At 51.7% G+C, this 13,774-nt stretch overlaps 1 protein-coding gene across 6 annotated transcripts in view; it reads right to left on the reverse strand.

Annotated features, from left to right (window-relative positions):
• The window catches only part of KDM4B (lysine demethylase 4B), a 120,805-nt gene extending 113,491 nt beyond the window's left edge, over positions 1–7,314 (reverse strand). For all 6 annotated transcript variants that reach the window (XR_015166812.1, XR_015166811.1, XM_086410017.1 and 3 more), the window contains exon 1: positions 7,199–7,314. The gene's annotated coding sequence lies outside the window, so the exon portion shown is untranslated. The remainder of the gene's footprint in view (positions 1–7,198) is intronic.
• Between the last annotated feature and the right edge of the window lie 6,460 nt (positions 7,315–13,774).

Raw genomic sequence — 13,774 nt, forward strand, 5'->3', positions numbered from 1 at the left:
ACGTGAAAGGGCTGCTGCGGGGTCCGATTTTGTGTCTTCACCTCAAGGTTGAAGAACAGCCTGGCTGGATATTTGTAGAGGCCACTAGGGCCCCGCTCCCCACCCCGGTCAGCCTAGACCTGCCTGCACCTGCCCCCCCAAAGCTTGTCCACCAGCCTTCTGACTGCCCTTCCTTCCATGGGGCCTGGTCTGGGGGTCTAGACGTGCAGAGGAGCCCGTTTCTCCAGAACAATGCTGCCCCTTGGTCTCCAGCTCAGCTTGGGCTCAGGCCACCAGTGAAGCAGCCAGGAGGCCAAGAGACCAGACGCCTTCCTTCCCAGGAGGATGTCCTTCCTTCCCAGGAGGGTGACCTTCCTTCCCAGGAGGGTGTCAGAGCTCGCTTTCCTTACTGCTCCCTCCTCTTCTTTGGGGAAAGGAGCTGGAGCAGAGCAGGGAATCAGGAGTTTCAGCTCCAGGGTCTTTGCTCACACGCAAGCTGGAGACCAGCAAGGCTCTCTCCTGACTCGTGACCGAGATAATCAGATCCATGCAGGGTAGGGAGCCGGCTGGCGAAGGCCGACTTTTCTGCTGGAGGGGGTTGTAAAGGACAGATGGGTGAAGAGCAGGGGTCTGAAGATGCTAGGAGCAGGTCGCAGTCCAGCTGCCCAGCCAGGGTCTTCCAGACACCCTGGGGGCAGCTCCTAGGCTGCTGCCTCACCAGACAGGTTGCCCAGACAGGCCAAGGTCCTGAGCTCTGGCTGCGCATGCAGCCCCTCTCCAGCCCACTCAAGAGCCCACTGGCTGCTTCGGCCTGGCTCCGGCTCAAAGGAGGCCCCCCGGATCCCTGCTTTCCTTCTGCACAAAGCACCATTCCAGGTCCCCTGCCAGCTCATCCTCTGCAAATCACTTCTCTCAATGTTCTCTCCCCTGAGACCAGGGCCAGCAGCCACGAAACCGTGAAAGTGGGCCCACCTCCACAGCTACCTGCCCAGGAGCAGCCCTCGCTTGGGCCCAATGGCAAACACAGAAAGGAAGTGGGTCTGGGGGCAAACCCTGCCTGCCTACCCCCAGATCGCCTCTTCACAGATTGCCCTCCAGGCTTGTCTGAGACCTGGAGCACCAATCAATAGTGCTGGCAGCTGGGACCAAACACATTACCTCTGGCTCCGTGCTACAACAGAGACCCATTAAGGGTGCAGCAACCCTCAGAGCCCTGCTTTCTGATTCTTACTCTTTGTCCACTAAACAAACACACACAAGGCCCAGAGGGATCTTGCTTGACCACTGCAAGAACCACGGGCCGCCCTCGAGGCAAAGACAGCAAGGCAAACTTTTCATCAAAGCCCTTGGGGCCACGGGAGCCACAGGAAAAGAAGAGAGAGGTGGGAAGTAAGAAGGAAGAGGGAGATGGCGGAGGGGCATAGAAAGACATAGACCAGCAAAAAAAATTTAAAAAGCAACTTTGGGAAGCCAAGAAGTTCTGAGCAACACTCTCCAGGTTGTTTATTTCAATCAGCTGGAGAAGCCATGACCGTAAATTAACGGTATGCTTCCTTGACAAGTCAGAACACTCCTGGGACAGACCCAGATCTAAGCCGCTAATGATCTGCCCGGCTTGGAAATCACTCGTCAGCCTGCCTCCACTCCCAAAAGTCGTGGAGGGGGAGCAAAGCCACGGGCACTCAACCGATTCAATTCTTCTCAACAGCCATCCCTCGTCTACTCACCCCACAAAGCTCAATTCTCACACCCACAAGCGTCCCCAGGCAGGCAGGCAGCTGGGTGGCTGCAGCCTAGGACCACGCTGTCCTTTCTGAAGGGGCATGATGTTGGTAAAGAGGGTGGGTCACATGTGTGTGCTAAGTCGCTTCAGTTGTGTCTGACTCTTTACAACCTTGTGGTCTGTAGCCCAGCAGGCTCCTCTGTCCCTGGGATTCTCCAGGCAAAAATACTGGAGTGGGTTGCCATGATCTCCTCCAGGGGATTTTCCCAACCCAGGGATCAAAGCCACATCTCCTGCATCTCCTGCACTGCAGTCAGATTCTTTACCACTGAGCCATCCAGGAAGGCCAGAGGAGGGTGGGTCTGATGTTTACAAAACAAAATGATTGGGAAAAGAACATCTTTCTTTTAAACCGACAGCTTAGGCCGAGTGTACTCCTTCCCAATCTTCTGCTGCGGGGCTGCAAAAGAAAGGGGACACTCTGGAGAGGTCGGCAAGGCCAACCATGAAATATTAATGTTTGCCTTTGTTTACATCCAGTTTTGTTTTTGTTTTTTTTTTTTTTGGTTGTGGCTTGCAGCATGCGGGATCTTAGTTCCCTGACCAGGGATCATAACTGCACCCCCTGCAGTGGAAGCTCGGAGCCCTAACCACTGGACCACCAGGGAAGTCCCTACATCTACACTTCTCAATTTTGAGATCATTTTGGTGGATGGGGCCAGAACATTTTCTTATATTCCCTGCTCTTTAAATTTCCTCAAAACAACCCAAGACCCATTTTTAACATATAGAGTACAACTATACTTTGTTGTAGGAAAGATGGAAATTTATTCATCCAACAAATGAATGCTTACTGAACACCCACTGTGGGTAGGAACTGTCCAAGATGCTGGGGGTACACACGGCAACCAAGACAGATGTCGTCCCCACAGTGGGGACCTCGCATCCTACTGTAGGCGTGCCCAACCTATGGCCCACAGGTCAAACCCAGCCCACCTCCTGTTTCTGTACAAGCCCCAAATGGTTTTAATGGCTTTTAATGGTTGGGTGGGTGGCAGGATCAACAGAAGAAAGACAGTTCATCATATGTGAAATGTATGTGAAATTCACATTTCCATGACCACAAATAAAGTTTTATTGGAACAAAGCCGCAATCACTGGCTTCTGTACTTTGTATTATAAGGGCAGACAGGAGTGGTCAGAATGGAGACTGTCCCACCTGCAAGGCTGAAAATCATTACTCTCTAACCCTTTACAGGAAAACCGTAGGCCCTACTGGATGAGACAGACAATAAATATGTAAACAGACTGATGTGCATCTCTGGTAGTGCTGAATACAAAGAAGGAAAGGCAGCACGGAGAGAAAAGTAGACAAAAGGGTGAACTTGGGCAGCAGGGTCAGGGATGGCCTCTCTGGGTCCTGAATGACCAGGAGCCAGCTGGGTAGAGACCTGAGGGAACAGCATCCTGGCAGAGGGAACAGCAAGTGTAAAGGCCCTGAGGCAGTAAGAGAAGGGAGTTAAGGTGGTTTCAACTGAAAGGAGCAGGCATGGGGGCTGGGTGGGAAGTGGAGCACCCCTCAGAGGGTCTGCAACTTTTTCCTAGGACAAGAAGAAGCCCTTGGAGGGTCCTGAGCAAAGAAAGATGGTTTTTCAAGTTTCTAAAAGCCCTTCAAGGGAGCCAGAGTAGGAATTGACAGACTAGTTGGGACGCCTTGTCCAGCCCACGAGACACTCCCTGAACACATCAAAGCCCGGAATAAACTCAAAACCAATCCCTCCAACCACACGGTCGATTCCCGGATTCCCTCAGGCCTTGAGGCGGCACAGAGCTTTGTGAGTAAGTTTGGTAGTCCAGTGAATTGTGCAGAAAGCACCTGCAGCTGGCACAGTAACAGTCCCGGAACCGTGGGCACCACCCTCAGGAAGAGAGATGACAGCAGTGACTCACCTCAGAGCCGACCTGAAGAAAACGGCCAAAGCCAACAGACAGGTAGGGGTCACGCAGCTCTAAACCTGCTGCCTCCTACACACTTCCAGATCCCATGAGTGGGTGGAAGCCTGGGTGGGGGCCGTGTGGGGGTCAGGAGATCCCCACTTCACACCTGGCCAGCCCCCTGCTGGGTGCATCTGCAGGTGAGCTCCTCTCCTCCAGGGGGCGAGGTGGCAGAGTGTGGGCTGGACACACTTTGCAAATAGGAGCGCCTCCCTTTTGGAAGCGTCTTTCTTTTTGGAAGAAACAAAGGGACTCAGAACTTGAGGTTGATCAGGGTCAAGGTAAAATATTTTATATATATCAAGCTGTTGTGAGGTTAAAGATTAAGTGAGAGGGGATCGCTTGGGGGGCCAACTGTGCCCCCTAGAAGGCACTGGCCCACGTCTGGGGACATCTGTGGTTGTCACAACTGGGAGGGAGTACTCCTGGTATCACCAGGATGGGGGCCAGGGATGCTGCTCAATACCCCAGTGTCCAGGACAGCACCCCTCCCACAAGAGAACCCAGCCCTGAACGTGGGCAGGGCAGGTCAGGGAGGGATGTAAGGGCAGTAAGAAACCAGCGCTGGATTCAGAGCACAGAGCACCCTGGTGCCTGTGAAGCCCTTCCCTGACTCTTATCCCCTTTGATCCCTGGTATGGGCTCTTATTATACCCATTTTACAGATAAGGAAAGCCAGGCCCAGAGTCATGAAGGGACCTGCCCCAGAGAAGGGCGCTGAACCCAGTTCTTTTAGACTCTGGGCAATGGAGATCAGGGCAGGAATCCAGAACACCAAAGAGAACACAGTCAGAAGGGAATCCAGGGTCAAGCCCTCCGCTGGGTCAGAGCTCTGGTGCTAAGGCCCCGCTGAGCCTGGGAGCAGGTCTCTGGAGCACAGCCAGGAGCCCCTAGGGGGAGATACAAGGGTGGGGGGCCTCACAGCCCTGCAGTCTGCCCATAGTCTGTTGTCCACCCCACCCACCAGCCCTGACCAGGAGGTTTGGGAACGTTGGGTGACCACCCCCTCAGCTTTACTCTTGAGCAAGTGACCTGTGCAAGGTCTCACAACTCTGAACCTGCCACCCCACACACACTTGCAGATCCCCAGAAGAGTCACCCAGAAATGGTCGTTCGACCATATTTTAGCCCTCACCCCTCTCAGCCTGTCATGCCCACTCCCTGAGCCGGCGAGGGGGGGTGGGCGGTGGTGGGCAGTATGCCCACACCTCAGTATATTCACCCGCCAGACCCAGCACCCCCTGAAGTTAGGGACCCAAGCAACCTGCCCCAGAGCTCAAAACACAACGTGCCCAGGCCAGGTGAGTGTCAGATGGAACCAAGGAACAGATGGGTTCCCTGGAGCTGAGGTTCTGATGGGCCAGGAAGAGGCGGGGCACAGGAGGGCAGGGGCAAAAAAATGCATAGGAGGTGGGGAAATTCGAGGTCAAGTACAGCAGAGAGGCCAGCCTGGAAGAGAGGGGCATGGAGGGCCCCCAACATCACCCCAAGGGACTAGGGACTAGTCTCGCCAGGAGACAGAAAAGTACAACAAAGGGAGGGCGGGGTCCGGAATGACCGATTAGCCCGTACCTTTAAGCTCTTAACACCTCCTTAGCAGCCCACTCCCCAGAGAGGCAAGAATTAGAAAAGGTGAGAAAACCAATTGTTAGTAAGACCTGTATACCTATCATCTCAGTAGCTACACGCACACTCGCTCGCACACACACGCACACACATGCACACACGCACACGCAGCGCGTGACACAGTATCTGCTTGAATCGCTGCAAAACCTGGGAGCATTTCTCTAACTGCACCTCCGCTCCCCTCGGAGTGACCTCCCCTCAGTGACCTCCCCCCGGGGCGGGGCAGTCTGACCGTGGAGGTGCCCACTGCACCAGAGAGGAGCGCCAACGTTTGCCAAGCGTCCAATCAGAAACACGGAAAGAGGGCCGGCGAGTTTCAGAACCCCTCCCCTCAGATCATCGCAAGTTGACTCCAGATTCTTACACTCCATCCTTTCGGGGTTCCAAAGAGCAAACTGCGGGAGGAAAAGAGGCTGCCCGCTGCTTCTGCAAAGGTGGCGAGGAAAGGCTGACCCAGGAGTTGACAAACCCTCCCGATGCCTCATAAGGAAGCTATTATTTCAGAATTAGGGGAGCCATCAGCTCTTGCAAGGCAGCGAGCAAAGCCCAGAGGACTCTTGTAATGAGCCCCTCTTAGGGCTTTCCTCCAGCCTGGGGACATTTGCAGAAATGGCTGCGGAGGGCTGGGGAGAGTAACCTCCGACTCTAAGACAGTGCTGGCACCCAGTGGGACCCGAAGGAGCTTCTGAATCGATGCCGCGGACAGAAACACATGGAAAAGGACACACACTACGTATTTACAGGATCGTTCGGCTCCACTTAACAGAACCTTCTCACTAGTTTCATAACTGGGGAAACAGTTCCCAGGTGCACCTGAATTATTAAAACAAGAGATCCTCCAGGACCAAACAGATGGGACACGCCAGGGAGCAGTCCACGTCTCCCCCGCCCCCGGGGGAAAAAAAATCCTTGGTAGACCTTCCACCTTGGCCCCCGTGGACCTGCACACCATTCTGCCTGGTGTCATCGCGCCCACTGGGTGGAGACCCAGGCCCTGGAAGATCTGGGGCAGGTCCCTTTGGGCAGGAATCCGTCCCCCAGCTCCCAAGCGGCTGCAAAGGGCAGCCCAGGGGGTCCCCGTGGGAGCGACTTCAGGATTTACCTCTACAGAGAAGGGGGGCTTTGAGATGGCGACCGGGCAGAGATGGGTAGGCCCTGGGGGAACGCGTCTGGAAACTGTTCTGTGCATAGCAAGTGGATACATTTTTTTAAACGAGAAATCCAGACTGCATGCTTATTTTAGGGGAGGCTCAGGGAAATGGGGTGCGAGTTTGGAAGCCGCGATGGCACCGCGGATTGACTCGGGCAGTATGGTGAGATGCAATGATGGACATTTCGGGGGACACCACTGGGAAGCGCCCCGTTTACCCCGCCGATTCCCAAAGGGCCGGAAATGCAGGCGGGTTGATCCCAGGGCCTGGGATCTCTGTCTCTTTATTATTATTTTTTTAATTATTAGGATTCTTGTGAATAATGGAAGAGGAGGGCCCCGCCAAGCAGGGCCAGCCGGGCCGGGCCACCCACGCTGTCATCTTTTGTGCGGGGCCGGCAGGGACGCCCCGGCCCAGCCCCCGCACGCCTCCGACCCGGGGAGGGCGCCCCCGCCTCCCGCCCCTGGCCCCGCCATTGTCCAGCCGCACCGCCCCCGCCCGAAGCCGGGCGGGCGCCCAGGGCCGGGCGGTTAACGCCCCCAACCGCCTCGCGGGCCCGGACAAAGCGCAGCGGCCGCGGCCCGAGCAGGCCGCGCCCGAGGCCTGGGCCTCGAGTCCCGGGCGCCCGCCCGCCCGCCCGCCCGCAGCCCCGGGCGCGGCGCGGGGGCGGCAGTGGCGGCGGGGCCCGCGCTCGGACGCGGCGGCCGCCTCCCCGCGGGCTCACCTGAGGCGGCGCGCGCGGCCCGGTCCGGAGCAGCGGCGCGCGCTCCCCCGCCCTCGGCGTCGCACCCCCAGGCCCCACTCGGGCCGGGCCCCGCTCGGTCGCTGGCGGCCGAGCCCTCCGCGAGCGCCCCGGGCGGGGCTTATAAGGCCGCGCGCCAGCTCCGCCCCGGCTACCATTGGCCCCCGAGCCCACGCCCGCGCGCCTATTGGCTGTCGCTGACAGCTCCGCCCCTCCCCTCCACCGGGCCCATCAACACTTCACGGCCCGCCCCCCGCGCGCCTCGATTGGGCGGGCGCAGCCACCGGCCTCGCCTCGCCATTGGCCGGCCGCTGGGGACACGCCGGCGCCTACCCACGTGCCCGGTGACCGGCTCGGTTCTCATTGCAGGCTGCGCACGCCAGCTAAGAGGCTGCGACCAACCCGACGGCTCTAGGCCTCGGATTGACAAGGGCGCCTCGGGGACCGCCCAACGACCGCAAGGGGGCAAGAGAATATTGGCTTACGGGATCAGCCCCAGGCGCGGACTGGCAGGAGCGGGTGCCAATCACGGCCCGAATCCCGCCCCGGTTATCAGGCTGCAGCTGAGTACGTGAGACTCAGCACAGCATCAGCACCGCGCCTGAAGGCTTCGGAGAAGGGGTTCGAGACCCAGAGCCGGAAACTGGGCTCAACGTTTTCCAATTCGCACAGTCAGGAGGTAGCAAAGATAACTTGCACTGAGAACTGGAGAAGTAAAACTCAAACAGCAAGCGCCTCTGCCTCCATTTCTCCTTTCTCCCCCACCACCCAAAAATTCCAATCTGTCACAATCTACACAACTTTGCAAAGACTTTCGGATAAAGCTAGGTGACCTTCTGCGAGATCCCTAAAACGTAAGAGAGGCGAGGAGTTTGGTGCGTCCTGACTTAAGTTCAAAGCTCAGCTGGGCCCACAAGCCTCACGATGATCGGCCCCCAGCGAAGTAACGTCGTTGGGCCTCGTTTCCCCTGTGAAATAGATACAAGAGCGATAGAATCCCTCACCGTGTGCCCCTCTCCTGGAAAGTTTAAGTCAGGTGAGAGGAGGCAGGTAAATCGGTTGATGATGTGACTTGGCAAAGTGAGCATGTAATTAAGGTTTGTACGATCATCATCATGACGGTTATTAATTGCATGCCAGGCAGTAGCTGGCCACGCCCCTTTTCATCTGGCAGAGTATCAATCGGACAACTGGACATTTCCTAATAACGTGGCTAGGGCACCTACGGTCTGTTTCTGGAGGTCCTGGACTCTGAAAAGGCTGCGGAGTTTGGAGCTTGCCTAGTTCAAGGATACTGCTGCAGTTAGGTGGAGAAGGCAATGGCACCCCACTCCAGTACTCTTGCCTGGAAAATCCCATAGACAGAGGAGCCTGGTGGGCTGCAGTCCATGGGGTTGCTAAGAGTAGGACACGACTGAGTGACTTCACTTCACTTTTCACTTTCATGCACTGGAGAAGGAAATGGCAGCCCACTCCAGTGTTCTTGCCTGGAGAATCCCAGGGACGGGGGACCCTGGTGGGCTGCCATCTATGGGGTCGCACAGAGTCGAACACGACTGAAGCGACTTAGCAGCAGCAGCAGCTGCAGTTCTGTACTCATGTGTTTCCAGTGTTGTGCTCTAAACATCCACCTGTAGATTAGATAAATAACTAACTTTGGAATATTTTTAACTATGTAGCCATTAAAAAGGGGTAGATTTACAAGTACGCTCAAGGAATGACCCCCCCTACACCCGTGTGGACAGCTGCAGGATGGTGCAGAACCCAATACCTTATGGAAAGGAATGCAGGGCAACTCATGGCTGTGTGGTTTCTAAGGGCCACCTGCCTGTAGCCCCACACAGAACAAGGCCATCCCCAAACTGAGAAAAGTAAATCTTCGGGAGAGGAGGGATTCAGGTTGGTTTAAAAAGGGTAGCTGGTGAGGAGGTTAATCTGCTCTAGGGTGTTTTGTGGCCTCGTGGGGGCTATATTCAGATATTCCCTTGTGCAGTTAAAATTTAACTTAAAAAACAGGAAACAGTAACTGCTCCCAAGGAACTCCCTAACCCGTGGGAAAGACAGAAATATAACCTGGTAGCCTTAATAGGGCCTCAAAAAATGCAATCCTAAAGGGATTCTCCCCCTCCCACCTGAAGTGTTTTTTTTTTTTTTTCTACTTAGTTTTTTACCCCATATGACAGTGAATTCCAGGTGTTTGGATTTCACAGACTCTGATTTTTTTAAAATCAGAGTACCTAAATAGGTTGTCAGCTTTCCAATTTTGCTTAGGAGGAGTTAAATTTTTTCTCAAGTTCCTTTTTTTTTTTAAAACAATTCTAGTGTAGTTGACTTATAATACAGTATTAGTTTCTGATGTACAGCAAAGGGATTCAGTTTTTATATATATTTATCCCTTCCTCCACCATCTTTCCCCTTTGGTAACAATAAGTTTGTTTTCTAAATCTGAGTCTATTTCTGCTTTGTAAATAACTTTGTTTGTATCATATTTTAGATTTCACATGAAAGTGATATCATGTTGTTTGTCTTTGTCTGGCTTACTTAGTATGAGAATCTCTATGTCCATCCATGTTGTTGCAAATAGCATGATTTGGTTCTTTTTTATGACTAAGTAAGACATCCTGGAATGTGAAGTCAAGTGGGCCTTAGAAAGCATTACCATGAACAAAGCTAGTGGAGGTGATGGAATTCCAGTGGAGCTATTTCAAATCCTGAAAGATGATGCTGTGAAAGTGCTGCACTCAATATGCCAGCAAATTTGGAAAACTCAGCAGTGGCCACAGGACTAGAAAAGGTGTTTTCATTCCAATTCCAAAGAAAGGCAATGCCAAAGAATGCTCAAACTACCACACAAGTGCACTCATCTCACATGCTAGTAAAGTAATGCTCAAAATTCTCCAAGCCAGGCTTCAGCAATACGTGAACTGTGAACTTCCAGATGTTCAAGCTGGTTTTAGAAAAGGCAGAGGAAACAGAGATCAAATTGCCAACATCCACTGGATCATGAAAAAGCAAGAGAGTTCCAGAAAAACATCTATTTCTGCTTTATTGACTATGCCAAAGCCTTTGACTGTGTGGATCACAATCAACTGTGGAAAATTCTAAAAGAGATGGGAATACCAGACCACCTGACCTGCCTCTTGAGAAACCTATATGCAGGTCAGGAAGCAACAGTTAGAACTGGACATGGAACAACAGACTGGTTCCAAATAGGAAAAGGAGTACGTCAAGGCTGTATGTAACTTGTGCTGATTTGCTATGCACTGACCTGTATGTGGGGAGAAGGCAATGGCACCCCACTCCAGTACTCTTGCCTGGAAAATCCCATGGACAGAGGAGCCTGGTAGGCTGCAGTGCATGGGGTCGCTAAGAGTCAGACACGACTGAGTGACTTCACTTTCACTTTTCACTTTCTTGCATTGGAGAAGGAAATGGCAACCCACTCCAGTGTTCTTGCCTGGAGAATCCCAGGGACAGGGGAGCCTGGTGGGCTGCCTTCTATGGGGTCGTACAGAGTTGGACACGACTGAAGCGACTTAGCAGCAGTAGCAGTAGCAGCAGCAAGGCTGTATATTGTCACCCTGCTTATTTAACTTATATGCAAAGTACCTCATGAGAAACGCTGGGCTGGAATAAGCACAAGCTGGAATCAAGATTGCCGGGAGAAATATCAATAACCTCAGATATGCAGATGACACCACTCTTATGGCAGAAAGTGAAGAGGAACTAAAAAGCCTCTTGATGAAAGTGAAAGAGGAGAGTGAAAATTTGGCTTAAGGCTCAACAGTCAGAAAATTAAGATCATGGCATCTGGTCCTATCACTTCATGGGAAATAGACCGGGAAACAGTGTCAGACTTTATTTTTTGGGGCTCGAAAATCACTGTAGATGGTGATTTCAGCCATGAAATTAAAAGGCACTTACTCCTTGGAAGGAAAGTTATGACCAACCTAGATAGCATATTCAAAAGCAGAGATATTATTTTGCCAACAAAGGTCCATCTAGTCAAGGCTATGGTTTTTCCAGTGGTCGTGTATGGATGTGAGAGTTAGACTGTGAGGAAAGCTGAGTGCCGAAGAATTGATGCTTTTGAACTGTGGTGTTGGAGAAGACTCTTGAGAGTCCCTTGGACTGCAAGGAGATCCAACCAGTCCATTCTGAAGATCAGTCATGGGTGTTCATTGGAAGGACTGATGTTGAAGCTGAAACTCCAATACTTTGGCCACCTCATGCCAAGAGTTGACTCGTTGGAAAAGACCCTGATGCTGGGAGGGATTGGGGGCAGGAGGAGAAGGGAACAATAGAGGATGAGATGGCTGGATGGCATCACCAACTCGACGCACATGAATTTGGGTTAACTCTGGGAGTTGTTGATGGACAGGGAGGCCTGGCATGCTGTGATTCATGGGGTCGAAAAGAGTCAGACATGACGGAGCGATTGAATTGACTCATTGGAAAAGACCCTGATGCTAGGAGGGATTGGGGGCAGGAGGAGAAGGGGATGACAGAGGATGAGATGGCTGGATGGCATCACTGACTCAATGGACATGAGTTTGAGTGAACTCCGGGAGTTGCTGATGGACAGGGAGGCCTGGCGTGCTGCGATTCATGGGGTTGCAAAGAGTTGGACACGACTGAGCGACTGAACTGAACTGAACTGATGCCAATACTGCAAACACCAGACCACACACGGTTCATGTGGTTGTTTAGATGCTGGATAAAGTGGCTACCCCATCAACAGGCACAAGAAAGTACATACACTACTGTCCTAATGTTACTCTTTAAATTTGTATATAAAACATAGAGAAACATCTATAAACAAGTATGTACCCTGGCTTTGCCATGTCTTCGGGTAAGTCACTTAACCTGTCTGTCTATGCCTCAGGTGTTCCAAGGTTGAATGTTGCCATGCCAACACACATGTACAAATGAAGTCTAAAAATATTAACCCTCTGGGGTCAGGATCATATACTTTGGCTTTTTCTTCATCTTCAATTTACAAATGTTCTAAAGGATTATTGTTGTTCAGTCACTTAGTCATGTCTGACTCTTTCTGACTCCATGGACTGCAGCACAACAGGTTTCCATGTCCTTCACCATCTCCGGGAGTTTGCTCAAACTCATGTCCATTGAATCAGTGATGCCATACAGCCATCTCATCCTCCATCGGCCCCTTCTCCTCCCGCCTTCAATCTTTCCCAGCATCAGGGTCTTTTCCAATGAGTCAGCTCTTCACACCAGATGGCCCAAGTATTGGAGCTTCAGCTTCAACATCAGTCCTTCCAACTAATATTCCTTCCAATTATTATTAAAATCAGGGTTGATTTCCTTTAGGACTGACTGGTTTGATCTCCCTGCACTCCAAGGGACTCTCAAGAGTCTTCTCCAACACCACAGCTCAAAGGCATCAATTCTTTGGTGCTCAGCCTTTTTCAAGGGTTATTAATTTTATAGCATGGAGTGGAGGGAGAAAAGGGAAGATTTACATTAAAAAAAGAAAAAAGCAACCACATAAATTTTAAAAGGTGGTCCAACCTCAAACTGGAGTATTACTCAGCCATGAAGAATGAAGCCCTGACACTTGTTACAGTGTGGATGGGCCTTGAGAACACGATGCTGTGAGATGCCAGACACAAAAAACTGTCTTGTGAATTTAATTACATGAAATATCAACAACAGGCAAATTGGCAGACAGAAAGTGGGTTGATGGTTGCCAGGGGCTGGGGGAGGGGTGGGAAATGACTGCTAATAGGGACTGGGTATCTTTGAGGGGAAATGAAATTCTGGAACTAGGTAGAGATGATTACACAACTGTGCAAATATATTAAAACCCACTGTATACTTTAAGTGGATGTTATGGCATGGGCAATATATCTCAATAAAACTGCTATAAAATTAAAACTACCAAAAGTCAACCAGGAACCCAATACACATAATATTGGAATTATTTTCTGCATAGCAGTTCATATACACTTTTCTGGGGTTTGTTCATTTTTTAGGCTTTTTTAAAATATTTATTTGGCTACATTGGGTCTTAGTTGTAGCACATGGGATCTAGCTCCCTTGCACTGGAAGCACGAAGTCTTAGCCACTGGTTGACCAGGAAGTCCATGGGGTTTGCTCACTTCTAACAATGACAGCTTTCTTAACTTTTGAGAAACAAAAAATATTCTACAATCTTGACAACATACCTCGGTGTGTCCTGTTCCCATGTGTGGCCCCCCTGCAGACACATAAGCCCACGTGGGGACATTATTTCTTGGCTCCTCATAGGAGGGCCTCTTTCTTATTTTTATTTCATGTTCACACTTTGACTTGAGATATAACTCACATACCGCACAATTCAAAGGATTCTAATGCATTCACAGGTATTGCAATCATCACCAAATTTAGGACATTTTTATCACCTGCAAAAGAACCCTGCACCCTTTAGCTCCCCACCTCCTCCATCCCTCACCACATCCTGTCATCACTACACGAAGCTGCCTTCTGTCTCTATAGATCCCTGTGTTTAGCATTTCCTATGACTGAGAAAATATGTGATCTTTTGTAACTAGA

Source organism: Bos grunniens, chromosome 7 (genome assembly GCF_055505025.1).
Source record: "Bos grunniens cultivar Pamir isolate PY7600 chromosome 7, Bosgru_T2T1.0, whole genome shotgun sequence".
In the NCBI taxonomy this organism is placed as follows: domain Eukaryota; kingdom Metazoa; phylum Chordata; class Mammalia; order Artiodactyla; family Bovidae; genus Bos; species Bos grunniens.